At 43.1% G+C, this 19,107-nt stretch overlaps 1 protein-coding gene and 1 long non-coding RNA gene across 2 annotated transcripts in view; both read right to left on the bottom strand.

Annotated features, from left to right (window-relative positions):
• The window catches only part of LOC123740285 (E3 ubiquitin/ISG15 ligase TRIM25-like), a 159,326-nt gene that overhangs the window by 114,616 nt on the left and 25,603 nt on the right, over positions 1-19,107 (bottom strand). The window lies entirely within an intron of this gene.
• On the bottom strand, positions 17,342-18,666 carry LOC145867000 (uncharacterized). The gene is made up of 3 exons (XR_014383183.1): positions 18,421-18,666; positions 18,236-18,295; positions 17,342-18,004 (listed from the first exon to the last, which is right to left on the bottom strand). It is a non-coding gene; the product is annotated as an uncharacterized LOC145867000 (long non-coding RNA).

Raw genomic sequence — 19,107 nt, 5'->3', positions numbered from 1 at the left:
GAAGGATGCTTTGTTGCGAAATAGGAAGCCAATTCGAGATTTCACTTTGGATTGGAGATGATTGATGTGAGTCTGGAAGGAGAGTTTACAGTCTAACCAGACACCTAGGTATTTGTAGTTGTCCACAAATTCTAAGTTAGAACCGTCCAGAGAAGTGATGCTGGACAGGCGGGCAGGTGCAGGCAGCGATCGGTTGAAGAGCATGCATTTACGGAAGGAGAGTTGAATGGCATTGAAGCTCGTCTGGAGGGTTGTTAACACAGTGTCCAAAGAAGGGCCAGAAGTATACAGAATGGTGTCGTCTGCGTAGAGGTGGATCAGAGATTCACCAGCAGCAAGAGCGACATCATTTATGTATACAGAGAAAAGAGTTGGACCAAGAATTGAACCCTGTGGTAAACCCATAGAGACTGCCAGAGGTCCAGACAGTAGGCCCTCCGATTTGACACACTGAACTCTGTCAGAGAAGTAGTTGGTGAACCAGGCGACGCAATCGTTTGAGAAACCAAGGCTACTGAGTCTGCCGATGAGGATGTGGTGATTAACAGAGTCAAAAGCTTTGGCCAGGTCAATGAATACGGCAGCACAGTATTGTTTCTTATCGATGGCGGTTACGATGTCGTTTAGGACCTTGAGCGTGGCTGAGGTGCACCCATGACCAGCTCTGAAACCAGATTGCATAGCGGAGAGGGTGCGGTGGGATTCGAAATGGTCGGTAATCTGTTTGTTGACTTGGCTTTCGAAGACCTTAGAAAGGCAGGGTAGGATGGATATAGGTCTGTAGCAATTTGGGTCAAGAGTGTCACCTCCTTTGAAGAGGGGGATGACAGCAGCTGCTTTCCAATCTATGGGAATCTCAGACGACACGAAAGAGAGGTTGAACAGGCTAGTAATAGGGGTTGCAATAATTTCGGCAGATAATTTTAGAAAGAAAGGGTCCAGATTGTCAAGCCCAGCTTTTTTTTAGGGGTCCAGATTTTGTAGCTCTTTCAGAACATCAGCTGAATGGATTTGGGAGAAGGAGAAATGGGGGAGGCTTGGGCGAGTAGCTGTGGGGGGTGCAGTGCTGTTGAATGCAGTAGGGGTAGTTAGGTGGAAAGCATGGCCAGCCGTAGAAAAATGCTTATTGAAATTCTCAATTATAGTGGGCTTATCGGTGGTGACAGAGTTTCCTATCCTCAGTGCAGTGGGCAGCTGGGAGGAGGTGTTCTTATTCTCCATGGACTTTACAATGTCCCAGAACTTTTTAGAGTTGGAGTTGCACGAAGCGAATTTCTGTTTGAAAAAGCTAGCCTTGGCGTTTCTAACTGCCTGTGTGTATTGGTTTCTAACTTCCCTAAAAAGTTGCATATCGCGGGGGCAGTTCGATGCTAATGCAGAACGCCACAGGATATTTTTGTGTTGGTTAAGGGCAGTCAGGTCTGGGGAGAACCAAGGGCTATATCTGTTCCTGGTTCTAAATTTCTTGAAAGGGGCATGCTTATTTAAGATGGAGAGGAAGGCATTTAAAAAAAATAACCAGGCATCCTCTACTGACAGGATGAGGTCAATATCCTTCCAGGATACCAGGGCCAGGTCGATTAGAAAGGCTTGCTCGTTGAAATGTTTCAGGGAGCGTTTGACAGTGATGAGTGGAGGTCGTTTGACCTCTGAACCATTACGGGTGCAGGCAATGAGGCAGTGATCGCTGAGATCTTGGTTGAAAACAGCAGAGGTGTATTTAGAGGGCACGTTGGTTAGGATGATATCTATGAGGGTGCCAGTGTTTGCGGCTTTGGGGTTGTACCTGGTGGGTTCATTAATAATTTGTGTGAGATTGAGGGCATCAAGCTTGGATTGTAGGATGGCTGGGGTGTTAAGCATGTCCCAGTTTAGGTCACCTAGTAGCACGAGCTCTGAAGATAGATGGGGGGCAATCAGTTCACATATGGTGTCCAGAGCACAACTAGGGGCCGAGGGGGGTCTATAGCAGGCGGCAACGGTGAGAGACTTGTTTTTGGAGAGGTGGATTTTTAAAAGTAGAAGTTCAAATTGTTTGGGTACAGACCTGGATAGCAGGACAGAACTCTGCAGGCTATCTCTGAAGTAGATTGCAACACCGCCCCCTTTGGTCGTTCTATCTTGTCTGAAAACGTTGTAGTTAGGGATGAAGATTTCAGAGTTCTTGTTGGACTTCCTAAGCCAAGATTCAGACACAGCTAGGACATCCGGGTTGGCAGAGTGTGCTAAAGCAGTGAATAAAACAAACTTAGGGAGGAGGCTTCTAATGTTAACATGCATGAAACCAAGGCTTTTACGGTTACAGAAGTCATCAAAAGAGAGCGCCTGGGGAGTAGGAGTGGAGCCAGGCACTGCAGGGCCTGGATTCACCTCTACATCCCCAGAGGAGCAGAGAAGAATAAGTATGAGGGTACGGCTAAAAGCTATAAGAATTGGTCGTCTGTGACGTCCAGAATAGAGAGAAAAAGGAGCAGGTTTCTGGGGGTGATAAAATAGCTTCAAGGTATAATGTACAGACAAAGGTATGGTGGGATGTGAATACAGAGGAGGTAAACCTAGGCATTTAGTGATGATGAGAGAGATATTGTCTCTAGAAACATCATTGAAACCAGAAGATGTCATAGCATGTGTGGGTGGAGGAACTGAGAGGTTGGATAAGGTATAATGAGCAGGGCTAGAGGCTCTACAGTGAAATAAGCCAATAAACACTAACCAGAACAGCAATGGAGAAGGCATATTGACATTAAGGAGAGGCATGCTTAGCCGAGTGATCAAAGGGTCCAGTGAGATTCAGACAGCTAGCCGGGCCATAGGTAGCAAGCTGGTGGAAGATGGGAGGGAGGTCTGTTTTTAGCCACCTCGTGCATTTCCGTCTGTGGGTTAGTGGGTTTATGCTGCTGTCTTGGCCAAAGATTGATTAATAAAACACAAAACATAAAGTGCTAAAAGTAAAATCACTTACAATACAGGATGGTAGATTTCAGAACCATATTTATTAGGTTATTGGATAAGAATTACTGATGCATTGATGTGTTTACCACTTTAATGTTACAGCTGGTAAATGTGAGGTAATTATGACTTTAAAATGCTGGTTAGCCTGTTGATATCATCAAGGTAACATATTTAGTTATTATGATAGACTATAGTTTTTTCTCTGGATTGAAGAGCCAACTGCAAAGTAACTAGAAACTAATGTTGACACGTAGGTAGGCCTAAACATTGTGGAGTTTTTAGTGGAGTAGAAATATGAAGTAGCATTAAATACTAAGCATAAATACTAAGTTCTCTCAAGAAGAACTAACCCATCTCAACATGACAGAGAGTAAGACAGGAGAACCTATTTCAACATGACAGAGAGTAAGACAGGAGAACCTATTTCAACATGACAGAGAGTAAGACAGGAGAACCTATTTCAACATGACAGAGAGTAAGACAGGAGAACCTATTTCAACATGACAGAGATTAAGACAGGAGAACCTATTTCAACATGACGGAGAGTAAGACAGGAGTCTCTGACCTTATCTTCTCTCAAGAAGATGTCTGGTAGGCAGGGCTGGGCGATATGGACCAAAAGTCATATCCCGATATATTTAGTCTGAATATCGATATAAGATATATATCCTGATATTTCTTCCGCAAAGTGAGAGCAAATTTTCAGTCAAAGTCAAAGCCAGATATGACATGTCTCAAGTAGTTATATTGAAAGCGGCTATTTCAGTGAACAGTTGAAAAATCAAATGAATAAATAATAAACAGGGCTCTTCACCTGGTTCAGATTAAATGCTCAGCTGTTCAAATAACAATAACATGTAAACATAAACACTGTAGAACAACAGGACGACCTTTTTGAAATCAAAGCTCCATAAGGTGCACATTTAAATAAATAAAAATATCTTAAACAAAAATAGCCTATAAAATAAAATAGGCCTATCTTTTTCTGAAATAAATATTATATATATTTATGAGAAAAGTCAACTTTTTTTTTAGTTTGACAACTTTAAATGGCTTATTAAAATCAAATTACAGATTTCTTCTCCTTTCTAACAAATCCACAGATGCAAATAACGAACATTACAAAATAATAAACTATGACAAACCCTAGTAAGGGCAGCAATTATATATAAATAAAGAACAAAATAAAGTGCTCAGTTTGAGAAAATGTTTTTTAAACATCAGCCTGAGATTACCATTTGCTTTTTGTTAACTCAATTTCTTATCTGAACAGCCTCAACCAGTTGCACAACAAACAGACTATCAACTCAATAAACATTTTCCCCCTCTTTTTTTACTTTGATAAACAGTAATGCTGTCTTGAGGTAGACATTAGAAGACAAGCGTGTCCTCCTTCGTTTAAAGATTTTGTGCGAGAAACACCAGCCTGTCAACGGCATCCGGCTTCAGAGATGCTCTGTGGCAGGTCACGATATTGCCACTGCAGCTGAAAACCCTTTCGGAGGGTGAACTGGTAGCTGGTACCAAGAGATACTTTTTTGCCAGGTGGCTCAGAGCTGGAAAGACAACTTCATGATCCTTCCACCACTTGAGGGGATCAGTGTCACTCTCCACACTTGCTGACTGCAAGTAACTTGACAGTTCATTTTCAATAGCCTCCCTCTTGGTTGGTGGCGCAGTGGTGGTGGCTGTGCGCTGCTTGAAGAAGCTTGCCAGTGTCTTAGCTTTTGGTGCCACTGCTGCTTCTCCATCTGCAGGCTCAGGCACAGTTGGCACACGTAGGTAAGGCGGTTGACAGCTGCTCTGATCAGCCAGTAGCGTCTCCACCTCCAAGACAGCTCTGTGCTTCAATGCATCAACTTTTTCACTTGGGATATAGGTGGCCCTGAAGCGTGGATCCACAAATGAAGCCATCTCCAATAGGTCAGTAGTGGCTGGGTCAGAATACTTGCGGTTGAGGTACTCAACAATGCTGGTCTTGATCGATTTGCAAAGCTCGCTATCACCCTCTTCACATGCCAGGAGACTTTCGTTAAAAAGGTGCAGCACAGGTTTTACATATGATAGAGTGACGTACTCCTCACCTGACAAAGCATCGGTAAAGTCCTGGAGAGGTTTCAGGACCTTTTGGACTGCTTCTAGGACCTCTAAGTCCTGCCAGGTAGGGACAAGGTGCCTGGTCTTTTTGTCATTAGACAGGACTTTGGCCAGTGCTCCTTCCTGCTCCAGGACTCTCTCTATCATCTGCTGCCTTGATCCCCAGCGTGTGGCAGACTCGGTTATGAGTTGGTGACTTGGCAGACCCAGCTGAATCTGGACTTCAGCAAGATGTCTCCTTTTCTTCCAGCTGTACCAAAAACAGCTTACAATTCTCTTGCACAGAGAAATGGCCCAGGTGACGCGCTTGTCGTTCATGCCATGTCCTGTCAGAATCATAAAAAAAAACTATTAAACAAATGTGCTTATGCGAGAAATTTGACTCTGTTTTCACTTTAACACACTCATACAACTAAGTGCTTTCCAAAATCAAGCTTTAGAAATATTCTACATTAATATTTTCTTGTTTCATAGTTTATTTTTTTTAATCAACGCCAGTCCTAATCATAAATATCAAATATTATATTCATTTATTTTGTGAATTTGAATCCTGTAAGTGATTTTTATGTATTATTATTTGTGTATAATTTATAAATGATGACTATACTGTATGTACATTTACTGATGTTTTGTTCTTGTTGTTGTTCTTAGTATTTATGCTTAGTATTTAATGCTACTTCATATTTCTACTCCACTAAAAACTCCACAATGTTTAGGCCTACCTACGTGTCAACATTAGTTTCTAGTTACTTTGCAGTTGGCTCTTCAATCCAGAGAAAAAACTATAGTCTATCATAATAACTAAATATGTTACCTTGATGATATCAACAGGCTAACCAGCATTTTAAAGTCATAATTACCTCACCTTTACCAGCTGTAACATTAAAGTGGTAAACACATCAATGCATCACTAATTCTTATCCAATAACCTAATAAATATGGTTCTGATATCTACCATCCTGTATTGTAAGTGATTTTACTTTTAGCACTTTATGTTTTGTGTTTTATTAATCAATTTTTGGCCAAGACAGCAGCATAAAACAAAACAAGTTGCAGACAGACACAAAGCAAAATAATGAAAAACTAATATTTGAATATGTTTTTTTCTTTAAAGTAAAATATGTGAATACTCCTTAATAAAACACTGCACTCCCCAATAGCCAAGTGTAGTCTGACCGAAGCACTGCATCCTCATCGTTCAGCTCCACCGCTCTGACGACGTCGCTCCCGTTGGCGGTTGTTATAGCAACCGGATGCTTTTCTTGGAGTTTCCCAGCTTGCGTCCTGCGAGGCCTCAGCTATATGCTCACCGGTGTGATCCTGGGGGGAAATAACTTGTTTTGGAGACACGACGCTGTTTTCATCTCCCCCAGTCGTTGAATGAAGTGAACATGTCACGCTTCATGTAAAGGCTCACATTGTCCTGCTCGACCCACATATCGCTGGTCAACGCCAAAATGGGTCCCGTTAGCGAGCCGGTCAGCAAGGCTCTGCCTGACTTCAGTGGACATTTGTGGCAGTGCTTCTCGTGTAAAGTAGTTGGGAAGCTCATATCTCGGGTCCATAGTTTTCAGTAGCTTTTTTGAATCCGACTTGTTCCACAGTTGCAACAGGGACCATATCTTTAGCAATGTGATAGGACACCGCTGTAGTTATAGTACACCACTTGCCAATTTTCTTTTCATAAAGGCTCACTGCGGGAAAATGAAGTTTGCAGTGAGCTTTGTTTCGGGGCTTTTTCGGGTTGTCGACGGCTTGCGGCTGGGGCTTCTGCAGCGCGCAGTTTCACACACTCTTCGTATTGCAGTTTGTGCCACTGTTTTAGGTGGTGAAAAAGAGTTGTAGTGCTTCCACCCCTGGCTGTAACTTTTTTATGGCACTGCCTACATATAACGTGATTGTGTTGCTCATCTGATACTTTGAATCCGAACCATCTCCAAATTACTGAGCCAATGCTTTTTCTTTTACTAACCAATTCCTCGTCAAAACGCTCCGCAGACGCTGTTGCTTCCTCCATGTTTGTTGAAGTGTCTGTTCCTGCCCCTCCGCCCTCTGTGCATGAAAGAGGAGGCGCGGGGAGCAGCGCAGAGAGCTCCGGGTCTGCAGCTTGCTTGGAGCAAGGATCAAAGCGCAAATTTCAACTATATCGATATATGCGAAATGGTCTAATTTAATATCACATTTAAAATATATATCGATATATTTTTTATATCAATATATCGCCCAGCCCTAGTCAGGCTGATAAGAACAATTCTTATTTTGTATAACGGGTCATTTAGGATGGCAGTAGCATTGTTGACGAAATGCAGGCATCGCAGCAGAATTAGGAAGCGGTCTTGGGAAAAGAGGGTGGCAAAGAAGGGAGTTGCAAACATAGGATCTGTGCTCCAGTATTCTCTTAGGGAGTTCTTCTTTACTATCCCCATGGGGAGGACTGTCACCAGGAAGGTATACATTTCACTCATTGTGGTTGTCACCCATTTAGCGAGTTTCCCCCCTCACTCCTGGCTCTCTCTTCTCCTGTAGCTCCAAGGCATAGCGATTGGTCTCCTGTACTATGTTTCCCACCAGCTCCTCTGTCAGAAACAACTTGAAGCACTCTGCCTCAGATGGAAATGGACTCCAGACTGGGACTCATCAAAACAAACAGCAGGGCCAGGAGGGGTGAAATGACTGGCGGCCTTCCAGCTACCACAGAACTCCTGTACTTCATCCACTGTCGGTCTCCCTCCATCACCACCAGCATCTTCAAAGGGACCTGGTACTTGGTCAGTGGACAAGGGAACCTCAGATTCAGGGTTCTCAATGGCTACAAGGTTGGGGGGGGGGGGGGGGGGCAGCTCCTCACTGTCAGAATCTGATTCCTGACTTTCAGACTCAGACTCATTGTCAGAATTTTAACAAAAATCTCCATAATTTCCACATTTGTGAGTTGTCTCCTTTTGAAAGACATTGCTAATGCTACAGCTTAGCTCACTAGCTACATACATAAACAACAACACTGAATGGCTCAGAGTGAGAGGGGACGTGATTGACTGCCGGCATCCGTCACTTGTATCAATAAATCACCATCAGAAAATGTTTTGTGAGGTAATTATTTGTGTATTTACTGTTTTATTCACATGTTTTCAATTCTGGGTGACAAATCATGCATTCCGATTCTTGCATGGATTGTAATGGGCACCTATTATGTGTGTAAAATACTTATTTGAAGGTTATACTGATTATGATGAGCTATGTGTATGGAGCCATGTTTGTTGACATCAATGCATTCTGGGTTTCACGTAATCATCCGTTTGACCAAAGATGTTATAACAAAATGAGGTGAGTAAGAGTTCACTCATTTTTTGAGGACTTCCGGAAATGAATGGTGGGATGTGAACGACGGTAGATGACACACCGCTTCAACACTATAAACAGACCGAACTCATCTTGTCTTTTATTATCTTCGGTTTCTGTGAGGGAAAAATGCATGGCTGCGCGCTGAAACTAATCGTCGGATTACTGTCGATTTCTAGAAAATGTTTTACCTAATTATTTCGATCAATGGTGAGCTCACCCCGTGATGTGATTAATTATACATAGTAATTGCAAATAGCTAATTCATATTGTAGTTTACGTCAGCCGAGAGTTAGAAAATATGACTGCTTGTGTTGGGTCAATCTTTCTTCAGTTAGCGCTACGACAAATGTAGCCTACATTTTTCCGGTTAGGATGATTGTGTTGTGCTATATATATATATATATATATATATATACTTCTGTGAATATCTGAACCATTTGCATCCAAAAATAAACTGCTCACATTCTGGAGATAAACTTTGTAAGGACTGTGTGTGTTTTGTGTAAATAGTTTCTGAAAAAAGTGTGTCCAGCTCAAACGCTGATTGTTGCGTCATTGGAAACTGTCCGTTGTAAACGAGTGTTCTAAATGAGTGTTCTAAAGAGTGTTCTAAACGAGGGTTCTAAACGAGAGTTCTAAACGAGGGTTCTAAATGAGGGTTCTAAAGAGCGTTATAAATGAGTGTTGTCAATGAGCGTTCTAAATGAGCGTTCTAAATGAGTGTTCTAAAGAGCGTTCTAAATGAGGGTTCTAAATGAGCGTTCTAAAGAGCGTTCTAAATGAGCGTTGTAAATGAGTGTTCTAACTGAGTGTTCTAAATGAGCGTTCTAAATGAGGGTTCTAAAGAGCATTCTAAATGAGCGTTGTAAATGAGTGTTCTAAATGAGTGTTCTAAAATAGGGTTCTAAAAGAGGGTTCTAAAAGAGCGTTCTAAACGAGCGTTCTAAACGAGGGTTCGTATGAGGGTTCTAAATGTGTGTTCTAAATGAGTGTTCTAAACGAGGGTTCTAAATGAGGGTTCTAAATGAGGGTTTTAAAATAGCGTTCTAAATGAGGGTTCTAAAAGAGGGTTCTAAAAGAGCGTTCTAAACGAGCGTTCTAAACGAGTGTTCTAAATTAGTGTTTGTAATGAGGGTTCTAAATGTGTGTTCTAAATGAGGGTTCTAATGAGTGTTCTAAATGAGGGTTCTAAATGAGGGTTCTAAATGAGTGTTCTAAAGAGCGTTCTAAAAGAGTGTTCTAAAAGAGGGTTCTAAAAGAGGGTTCTAAAAGAAGCGTTCTAAAAGAGGGTTCTAAAAGAGCGTTCTAAAAGAGTGTTCTAAATTAGTGTTCGTAATGAGGGATCTAACTGTGTGTTCTAAATGAGCGTTCTAAATGAGCGTTCTAAATGAGTGTTCTAAATGAGTGTTGTAAAAGAGCGTTCTAAATGAGGGTTCTAAATGAGCGCTGTAAATGAGTGTTGTAAATGAGCGTTGTAAATGAGCGTTCTAAAGGAGCGTTCTAAATGAGTGTTAGGCTATATAGTGCACTGTGTTTGACCAAGGTCCACAGTTAATTGTAGTGCACAATTTAGTGTTCTAATCACACAGCGCTTCAGGAACCACTGTAGAACGATCACACCCCGTGTGACAGGCAGCCAGGTTAGGGTTAGGAGGTGTTACTAGAGAGACAGACAGTCAGGTTAGGAGGTGTCACTAGACAGACAGACAGACAGATAGACAGACAGACAGGTTAGAGTTAGGAGGTGTTACTAGACAGACAGACAGACAGGTTAGGGTTAGGAGGTGTTACTGTACAGACAGACAGACAGACAGACAGACAGGTTAGGGTTAGGAGGTGTTACTGTACAGACAGACAGGTTAGGGTTAGGAGGTGTTACTAGACAGACAGACAGGTTAGGGTTAGGAGGTGTCACTAGACAGACAGACAGACAGACAGGTTAGGGTTAGGAGGTGTTACTGTACAGACAGACAGGTTAGGGTTAGGAGGTGTTACTAGACAGACAGACAGGTTAGGGTTAGGAGGTGTCACTAGACAGACAGACAGACAGACAGACAGGTTAGGGTTAGGAGGTGTTACTATACAGACAGACAGTCAGGTTAGGAGGTGTTACTATACAGACAGACAGACAGGCAGGCAGACAGACAGGTTAGAGTTAGGAGGTGTTACTGTACAGACAGACAGACAGACAGGTTAGGGTTAGGAGGTGTTACTATACAGACAGACAGACAGACGGGTTAGGAGGTGTTACTAGACAGACAGACAGACAGACAGGTTAGGGTTATGAGGTGTTACTGAAAAGACAGACAGACAGGTTAGGAGGTGTTACTATACAGACAGACAGACAGACAGACAGGTTAGGGTTAGGAGGTGTTACTAGACAGACAGACAGGTTAGGGTTAGGAGGTGTTACTATACAGACAGACAGACAGGTTAGGGTTAGGAGATGTTACTAGACAGACAGACAGACAGACAGACAGACAGACAGGTTAGGGTTATGAGGTGTTACTGAAAAGACAGACAGACAGACAGGTTAGGAGGTGTTACTATACAGACAGACAGACAGACAGACAGACAGACAGACAGACAGACAGACAGACAGGCAGACAGACAGACAGACAGACAGGTTAGGGTTATGAGGTGTTACTATACAGAGAGACAGACAGACAGGTTAGGGTTAGGAGGTGTTACTGTACAGACAGACAGACAGACAGGTTAGGGTTAGGAGGTGTTACTGTACAGACAGACAGACAGACAGACAGACAGGTTAGAGTTAGGAGGTGTTACTAGACAGACAGACAGACACAGACAGACAGACAGGTTAGGGTTAGGAGGTGTTACTAGACAGACAGACAGACAGACAGGTTAGGGTTAGGAGGTGTTACTGTACAGACAGACAGACAGGTTAGGGTTATGAGGTGTTACTGTACAGACAGACAGACAGACAGGTTAGGGTTAGGAGGTGTTACTGAAAAGACAGACAGACAGACAGAGAGACAGACAGAGAGACAGGTTAGAGTTAGGAGGAAAAAAATGCATGGCTGCACGCTGAAACTAATCGTCGGATTACTGTCGATTTCTAGAAAGTGTTTTACCTAATTATTTCGATCAATGGTGAGCTCACCCCGTGATGTGATTAATTATACATAGTAATTGCTATTAGCTAATTCATATTGTAGTTCACGCCAGCCGAGAGTTAGAAAATATGACTGCTTGTGTTGGGTCAATCTTTTTTCAGTTAGCGCTACGACAAATGTAGCCTACATTTTTCCGGTTAGGATGATTGTATTGTGCTATATATACTGCTCAAAAAAATAAAGGGAACACTTAAACAACACATCCTAGATCTGAATGAAATAAATAATCTTATTAAATACTTTTTTCTTTACATAGTTGAATGTGCTGACAACAAAATCACACAAAAATAATCAATGGAAATCCAATTTATCAACCCATGGAGGTCTGGATTTGGAGTCACACTCAAAATTAAAGTGGAAAACCACACTACAGGCTGATCCAACTTTGATGTAATGTCCTTAAAACAAGTCAAAATGAGGCTCAGTAGTGTGTGTGGCCTCCACGTGCCTGTATGACCTCCCTACAACGCCTGGGCATGCTCCTGATGAGGTGGCGGATGGTCTCCTGAGGGATCTCCTCCCAGACCTGGACTAAAGCATCCGCCAACTCCTGGACAGTCTGTGGTGCAACGTGGCGTTGGTGGATGAAGCGAGACATGATGTCCCAGATGTGCTCAATTGGATTCAGGTCTGGGGAACGGGCGGGCCAGTCCATAGCATCAATGCCTTCCTCTTGCAGGAACTGCTGACACACTCCAGCCACATGAGGTCTAGCATTGTCTTGCATTAGGAGGAACCCAGGGCCAACCGCACCAGCATATGGTCTCACAAGGGGTCTGAGGATCTCATCTCGGTACCTAATGGCAGTCAGGCTACCTCTCAATTTAGAACACACATTTAGAACCCTCGTTTAGAACGCTCATTTAGAACCCTCGTTTAGAACGCTCGTTTAGAACGCTCATTTAGAACCCTCATTTAGAACCCTCGTTTAGAACCCTCGTTTAGAACCCTCGTTTAGAACCCTCGTTTAGAACCCTCGTTTAGAACCCTCATTTAGAACCCTCATTTAGAACCCTCATTTACAACAACAATCAGCATTTGAGCTGGACACACTTTTTTCAGAAACTATTTACACAAAAAACACACACAGTCCTTACAAAGTTTATCTCCAGAATGTGAGCAGTTTATTTTTTGAAGGAAATGGTTCATATATTCACAGAAGTATATATATTTAATCACTGAACAGTAGCAGACCTAACTTCATCTGTTCCTGACTCTGGATAGTGGATTAAAAAGACCACCTGTTGTTACATCAACACCAGACATCATGATTCATGGAAATGGACATTGGATTTTATCAAATATGAAAACCTTAAATCTCTTCAAATTCAAATCAGTCAGAAAATAAGGATCGTACATAAAACAGAGCAGAATAAATCATCACATCTGGGGACCATCACCACCAGCATGACTAGTATCTATGTGGACCCTACTACAGTTTAACCAGCTCAGCTATAGACTACACCAGCATGACTAGTATCTATGTGGCCCCTACTACAGTTTAACCAGCTCAGCTATAGATTACACCAGCATGACTAGTATCTATGTGGACCCTACTACAGTTTAACCAGCTCAGCTATAGACTACACCAGCATGACTAGTATCTATGTGGACCCTACTACAGTTTAACCAGCTCAGCTATAGACTACACCAGCATGACTAGTATCTATGTGGACCCTACTATAGTTTAACCAGCTCAGCTATAGACTACACCAGCATGACTAGTATCTATGTGGACCCTACTACAGTTTAACCAGCTCAGCTATAGACTACACCAGCATGACTAGTATCTATGTGGACCCTACTACAGTTTAACCAGCTCAGCTACAGACTACACCAGCATGACTAGTATCTATGTGGACCCTACTACAGTTTAACCAGCTCAGCTATAGACTACACCAGCATGACTAGTATCTATGTGGATCCTACTACAGTTTAACCAGCTCAGCTATAGACTACACCAGCATGACTAGTATCTATGTGGACCCTACTACAGTTTAACCAGCTCAGCTATAGACTACACCAGCATGACTAGTATCTATGTGGACCCTACTACAGTTTAACCAGCTCAGCTATAGACTACACCAGCATGACTAGTATCTATGTGGACCCTACTACAGTTTAACCAGCTCAGCTATAGACTACACCAGCATGACTAGTATCTATGTGGACCCTACTATAGTTTAACCAGCTCAGCTATAGACTACACCAGCATGACTAGTATCTATGTGGACCCTACTACAGTTTAACCAGCTCAGCTATAGACTACACCAGCATGACTAGTATCTATGTGGACCCTACTACAGTTTAACCAGCTCAGCTACAGACTACACCAGCATGACTAGTATCTATGTGGACCCTACTACAGTTTAACCAGCTCAGCTATAGACTACACCAGCATGACTAGTATCTATGTGGACCCTACTACAGTTTAACCAGCTCAGCTATAGACTACACCAGCATGACTAGTATCTATGTGGACCCTACTACAGTTTAACCAGCTCAGCTATAGAGTACACCAGCATGACTAGTATCTATGTGGACCCTACTACAGTTTAACCAGCTCAGCTATAGACTACACCAGCATGACTAGTATCTATGTGGACCCTACTACAGTTTAACCAGCTCAGCTATAGACTACACCAGCATGACTAGTATCTATGTGGACCCTACTACAGTTTAACCAGCTCAGCTATAGACTACACCAGCATGACTAGTATCTATGTGGGCCCTACTACAGTTTAACCAGCTCAGCTATAGACTACACCAGCATGACTAGTATCTATGTAGACCCTACTACAGTTTAACCAGCTCAGCTATAGAGTACACCAGCATGACTAGTATCTATGTGGACCCTACTACAGTTTAACCAGCTCAGCTATAGACTACACCAGCGTGACTAGTATCTATGTGGACCCTACTACAGTTTAACCAGCTCAGCTATAGACTACACCAGCGTGACTAGTATCTATGTGGACCCTACTACAGTTTAACCAGCTCAGCTATAGACTACACCAGCATGACTAGTATCTATGTGGACCCTACTACAGTTTAACCAGCTCAGATATAGACTACACCAGCATGACTAGTATCTATGTGGACCCTACTACAGTTTAACCAGCTCAGCTATAGACTACACCAGCATGACTAGTATCTATGTGGACCCTACTACAGTTTAACCAGCTCAGCTATAGACTACACCAGCGTGACTAGTATCTATGTGGACCCTACTACAGTTTAACCAGCTCAGCTATAGACTACACCAGCATGACTAGTATCTATGTGGACCCTACTACAGTTTAACCAGCTCAGATATAGACTACACCAGCATGACTAGTATCTATGTGGACCCTACTACAGTTTAACCAGCTCAGCTATAGACTACACCAACATGACTAGTATCTATGTGGACCCTACTACAGTTTAACCAGCTCAGCTATAGACTACACCAGCATGACTAGTATCTATGTGGACCCTACTACAGTTTAACCAGCTCAGCTATAGACTACACCAGCGTGACTAGTATCTATGTGGACCCTACTACAGTTTAACCAGCTCAGCTATAGACTACACCAGCATGACTAGTATCTATGTGGACCCTACTACAGTTTAACCAGCTCAGCTATAGACTACACCAGCATGACTAGTATCTATGTGGACCCTACTACAGTTTAACCAGCTCAGCTATAGACTACACCAGCATGACTAGTATCTATGTGGACCCTACTACAGTTTAACCAGCTCAGCTATAGACTACACCAGCATGACTAGTATCTATGTGGACCCTACTACAGTTTAACCAGCTCATCTATAGACTACACCAGCATGACTAGTATCTATGTGGACCCTACTACAGTTTAACCAGCTCAGCTATAGACTACACCAGCATGACTAGTATCTATGTGGACCCTACTACAGTTTAACCAGCTCAGCTATAGACTACACCAGCGTGACTAGTATCTATGTGGACCCTACTACAGTTTAACCAGCTCAGCTATAGACTACACCAGCGTGACTAGTATCTATGTGGACCCTACTACAGTTTAACCAGCTCAGCTACAGACTACACCAGCATGACTAGTATCTATGTGGACCCTACTACAGTTTAAACAGCTCAGCTATAGACTACACCAGCATGACTAGTATCTATGTGGACCCTACTACAGTTTAACCAGCTCAGCTATAGACTACACCAGCATGACTAGTATCTATGTGGACCCTACTACAGTTTAACCAGCTCAGCTATAGACTACACCAGCATGACTAGTATCTATGTGGACACTACTACAGTTTAACCAGCTCAGCTATAGACTACACCAGCATGACTAGTATCTATGTGGACCCTACTACAGTTTAACCAGCTCAGCTATAGACTACACCAGCGTGACTAGTATCTATGTGGACCCTACTACAGTTTAACCAGCTCAGCTACAGACTACACCAGCATGACTAGTATCTATGTGGACCCTACTACAGTTTAACCAGCTCAGCTATAGACTACACCAGCATGACTAGTATCTATGTGGACCCTACTACAGTTTAACCAGCTCAGCTATAGACTACACCAGCATGACTAGTATCTATGTGGACCCTACTACAGTTTAACCAGCTCAGCTATAGACTACACCAGCATGACTAGTATCTATGTGGACACTACTACAGTTTAACCAGCTCAGCTATAGACTACACCAGCATGACTAGTATCTATGTGGACCCTACTACAGTTTAACCAGCTCAGCTATAGACTACACCAGCATGACTAGTATCTATGTGGACCCTACTACAGTTTAACCAGCTCAGCTATAGACTACACCAGCATGACTAGTATCTATGTGGACCCTACTACAGTTTAACCAGCTCAGCTATAGACTACACCAGCATGACTAGTATCTATGTGGACCCTACTACAGTTTAACCAGCTCAGCTATAGACTACACCAGCATGACTAGTATCTATGTGTACCCTACTACAGTTTAACCAGCTCAGCTATAGACTACACCAGCATGACTAGTATCTATGTGGACCCTACTACAGTTTAACCAGCTCAGCTATAGACTACACCAGCATGACTAGTATCTATGTGGACCCTACTACAGTTTAACCAGCTCAGCTATAGACTACACCAGCATGACTAGTATCTATGTGGACCCTACTACAGTTTAACCAGCTCAGCTATAGACTACACCAGCATGACTAGTATCTATGTGGACCCTACTACAGTTTAACCAGCTCAGCTATAGACTACACCAGCATGACTAGTATCTATGTGGACCCTACTACAGTTTAACCAGCTCAGATATAGACTACACCAGCATGACTAGTATCTATGTGGACCCTACTACAGTTTAACCAGCTCAGCTATAGACTACACCAGCATGACTAGTATCTATGTGGACCCTACTACAGTTTAACCAGCTCAGCTATAGACTACACCAGCATGACTAGTATCTATGTGGACCCTACTACAGTTTAACCAGCTCAGCTATAGACTACACCAGCATGACTAGTATCTATGTGGACCCTACTACAGTTTAACCAGCTCAGCTATAGACTACACCAGCATGACTAGTATCTATGTGGACCCTACTACAGTTTAACCAGCTCAGCTATAGACTACACCAGCATGACTAGTATCTATGTGGACCCTACTACAGTTTAACCAGCTCAGCTATAGACTACACCAGCATGACTAGTATCTATGTGGACCCTACTACAGTTTAACCAGCTCAGCTATAGACTACACCAGCATGACTAGTATCTATGTGGACCCTACTACAGTTTAACCAGCTCAGCTATAGACTACACCAGCATGACTAGTATCTATGTGGACCCTACTACAGTTTAACCAGCTCAGCTATAGACTACACCAGCATGACTAGTATCTATGTGGACCCTACTACAGTTTAACCAGCTCAGCTATAGACTACACCAGCATGACTAGTATCTATGTGGACCCTACTACAGTTTAACCAGCTCAGCAGTACTATTATAATAGATATTAAACCCAGGATAGAGGGGCTGAGTGAATGTGGTCTGGACTCTGTGGAGGAGGGTCATTGTGTCAGAGACCCTGTAGAAGGACAGAGTACCTGCCTTGTGATCCAGGTACACTCCTACTCTGGAGGACTGAGGGTCTGATACTTTAGTCACAACATTATTGTGTCTGAAATAATAACCATCACTACAGCACAGTAAACTCCAGGACTTGTTATTGTATCCAAATCCATTACCTGACCCTGTTCTGCTGATGTCTTTATATGAGACTGCTGTATCAACATCATCACCAGTCCTCTCCACCTCCCAGTAACAGCGTCCAGTCAGACCCTCTCTACACAGAACCTGCCACTCGTTGGTGAATCTGTCTGGATGGTCAGGATATGGTTGGACTTGGCCTGTACAGGTCACCTTTCTGTTCCCTTCAGACAGAGAGAGGTGTGTGCCTGCTGTGTTTGGGTCCAGTGTGAGCTGACAGGAATCTGGGAGAAGAGCAGAGACCAATGAGGGGAGTCAGAACAATAAGTTAAGTCAGATACTGTATCTACCCTGTCTTTGATTAGAGCACAGCAGAGATCAAATCAGAGAAATATGAGGAGTCAGATAGATACCCAGTCTTTGATTAGATCTACTATTGCTATATATTTCTAGAGGGATTGTTAGGAGTGGCAGTAAAAAGAGACTGTTAGTTACTTCACAATAAAGAGACTCACATTGTAACAACTGTTCTCTGGTCTTGGGCTCTGGAGGCAGAACAACCTCCACTATATTCACTACAGACACACAAACACATTGACAGAGAGAGGGAATGTTATCATCATACCATATTCCACATGTATATGACTAGTAGGGAACATTCAATGGTCTAAAGTTGATGTTCTGATTGTTTTCAACACACCTGTAGTGGAGATCTTGGTCCATTCTCCTTTAAGGAAGTCTTCTAGTTTCTCTCTCAGTTCAGACACAGTCTTACTCACATCTCCAAAGTACTGAAGAGGACGGACAACGATGCTGGGTAAGTCTGAAGATACACTGATACTGGAGAGAGACTGATAACTCTGGAGAGAGAGAGAGAGAGACAGAGAGAGAGAGAGAGAGAGACAGAGAGAGAGACAGAGACAGACAGAGAGAGAGACAGAGACAGACAGAGAGACAGAGACAGACAGAGAGAGAGACAGAGAGAGAGACAGAGACAGACAGAGAGACAGAGACAGACAGAGAGAGAGACAGAGAGAGAGACAGAGACAGACAGAGAGAGAGACAGAGAGAGAGACAGAGACAGACAGAGAGAGAGACAGAGACAGACAGAGAGAGAGACAGAGAGAGAGACAGAGACAGACAGAGAGAGAGACAGAGAGGGACAGAGAGGCACAGAGGGACACAGAGGGCCAGACAGAGAGAGGGACACAGATAGAGGGACAGGGGGACACAGACAGAGGGACAGGGGGACACAGACAGAGGGACAGGGGGACACAGAAAGACACAGAGAGACAGAGGGAAAGAGAGAGAGGGACAGAGAGAGAGAGAGAGTGACAGAGAGAGAGAGAGGAGGGACAGAGAGAGAGAGAGGAGGGACAGAGAGGAG

Source organism: Salmo salar, unplaced genomic scaffold (assembly GCF_965601325.2).
Source record: "Salmo salar unplaced genomic scaffold, fSalSal1 ptg000152l, whole genome shotgun sequence".
Classification (NCBI taxonomy): domain Eukaryota; kingdom Metazoa; phylum Chordata; class Actinopteri; order Salmoniformes; family Salmonidae; genus Salmo; species Salmo salar.
This window is presented reverse-complemented; position numbering and strand designations above follow the sequence as displayed.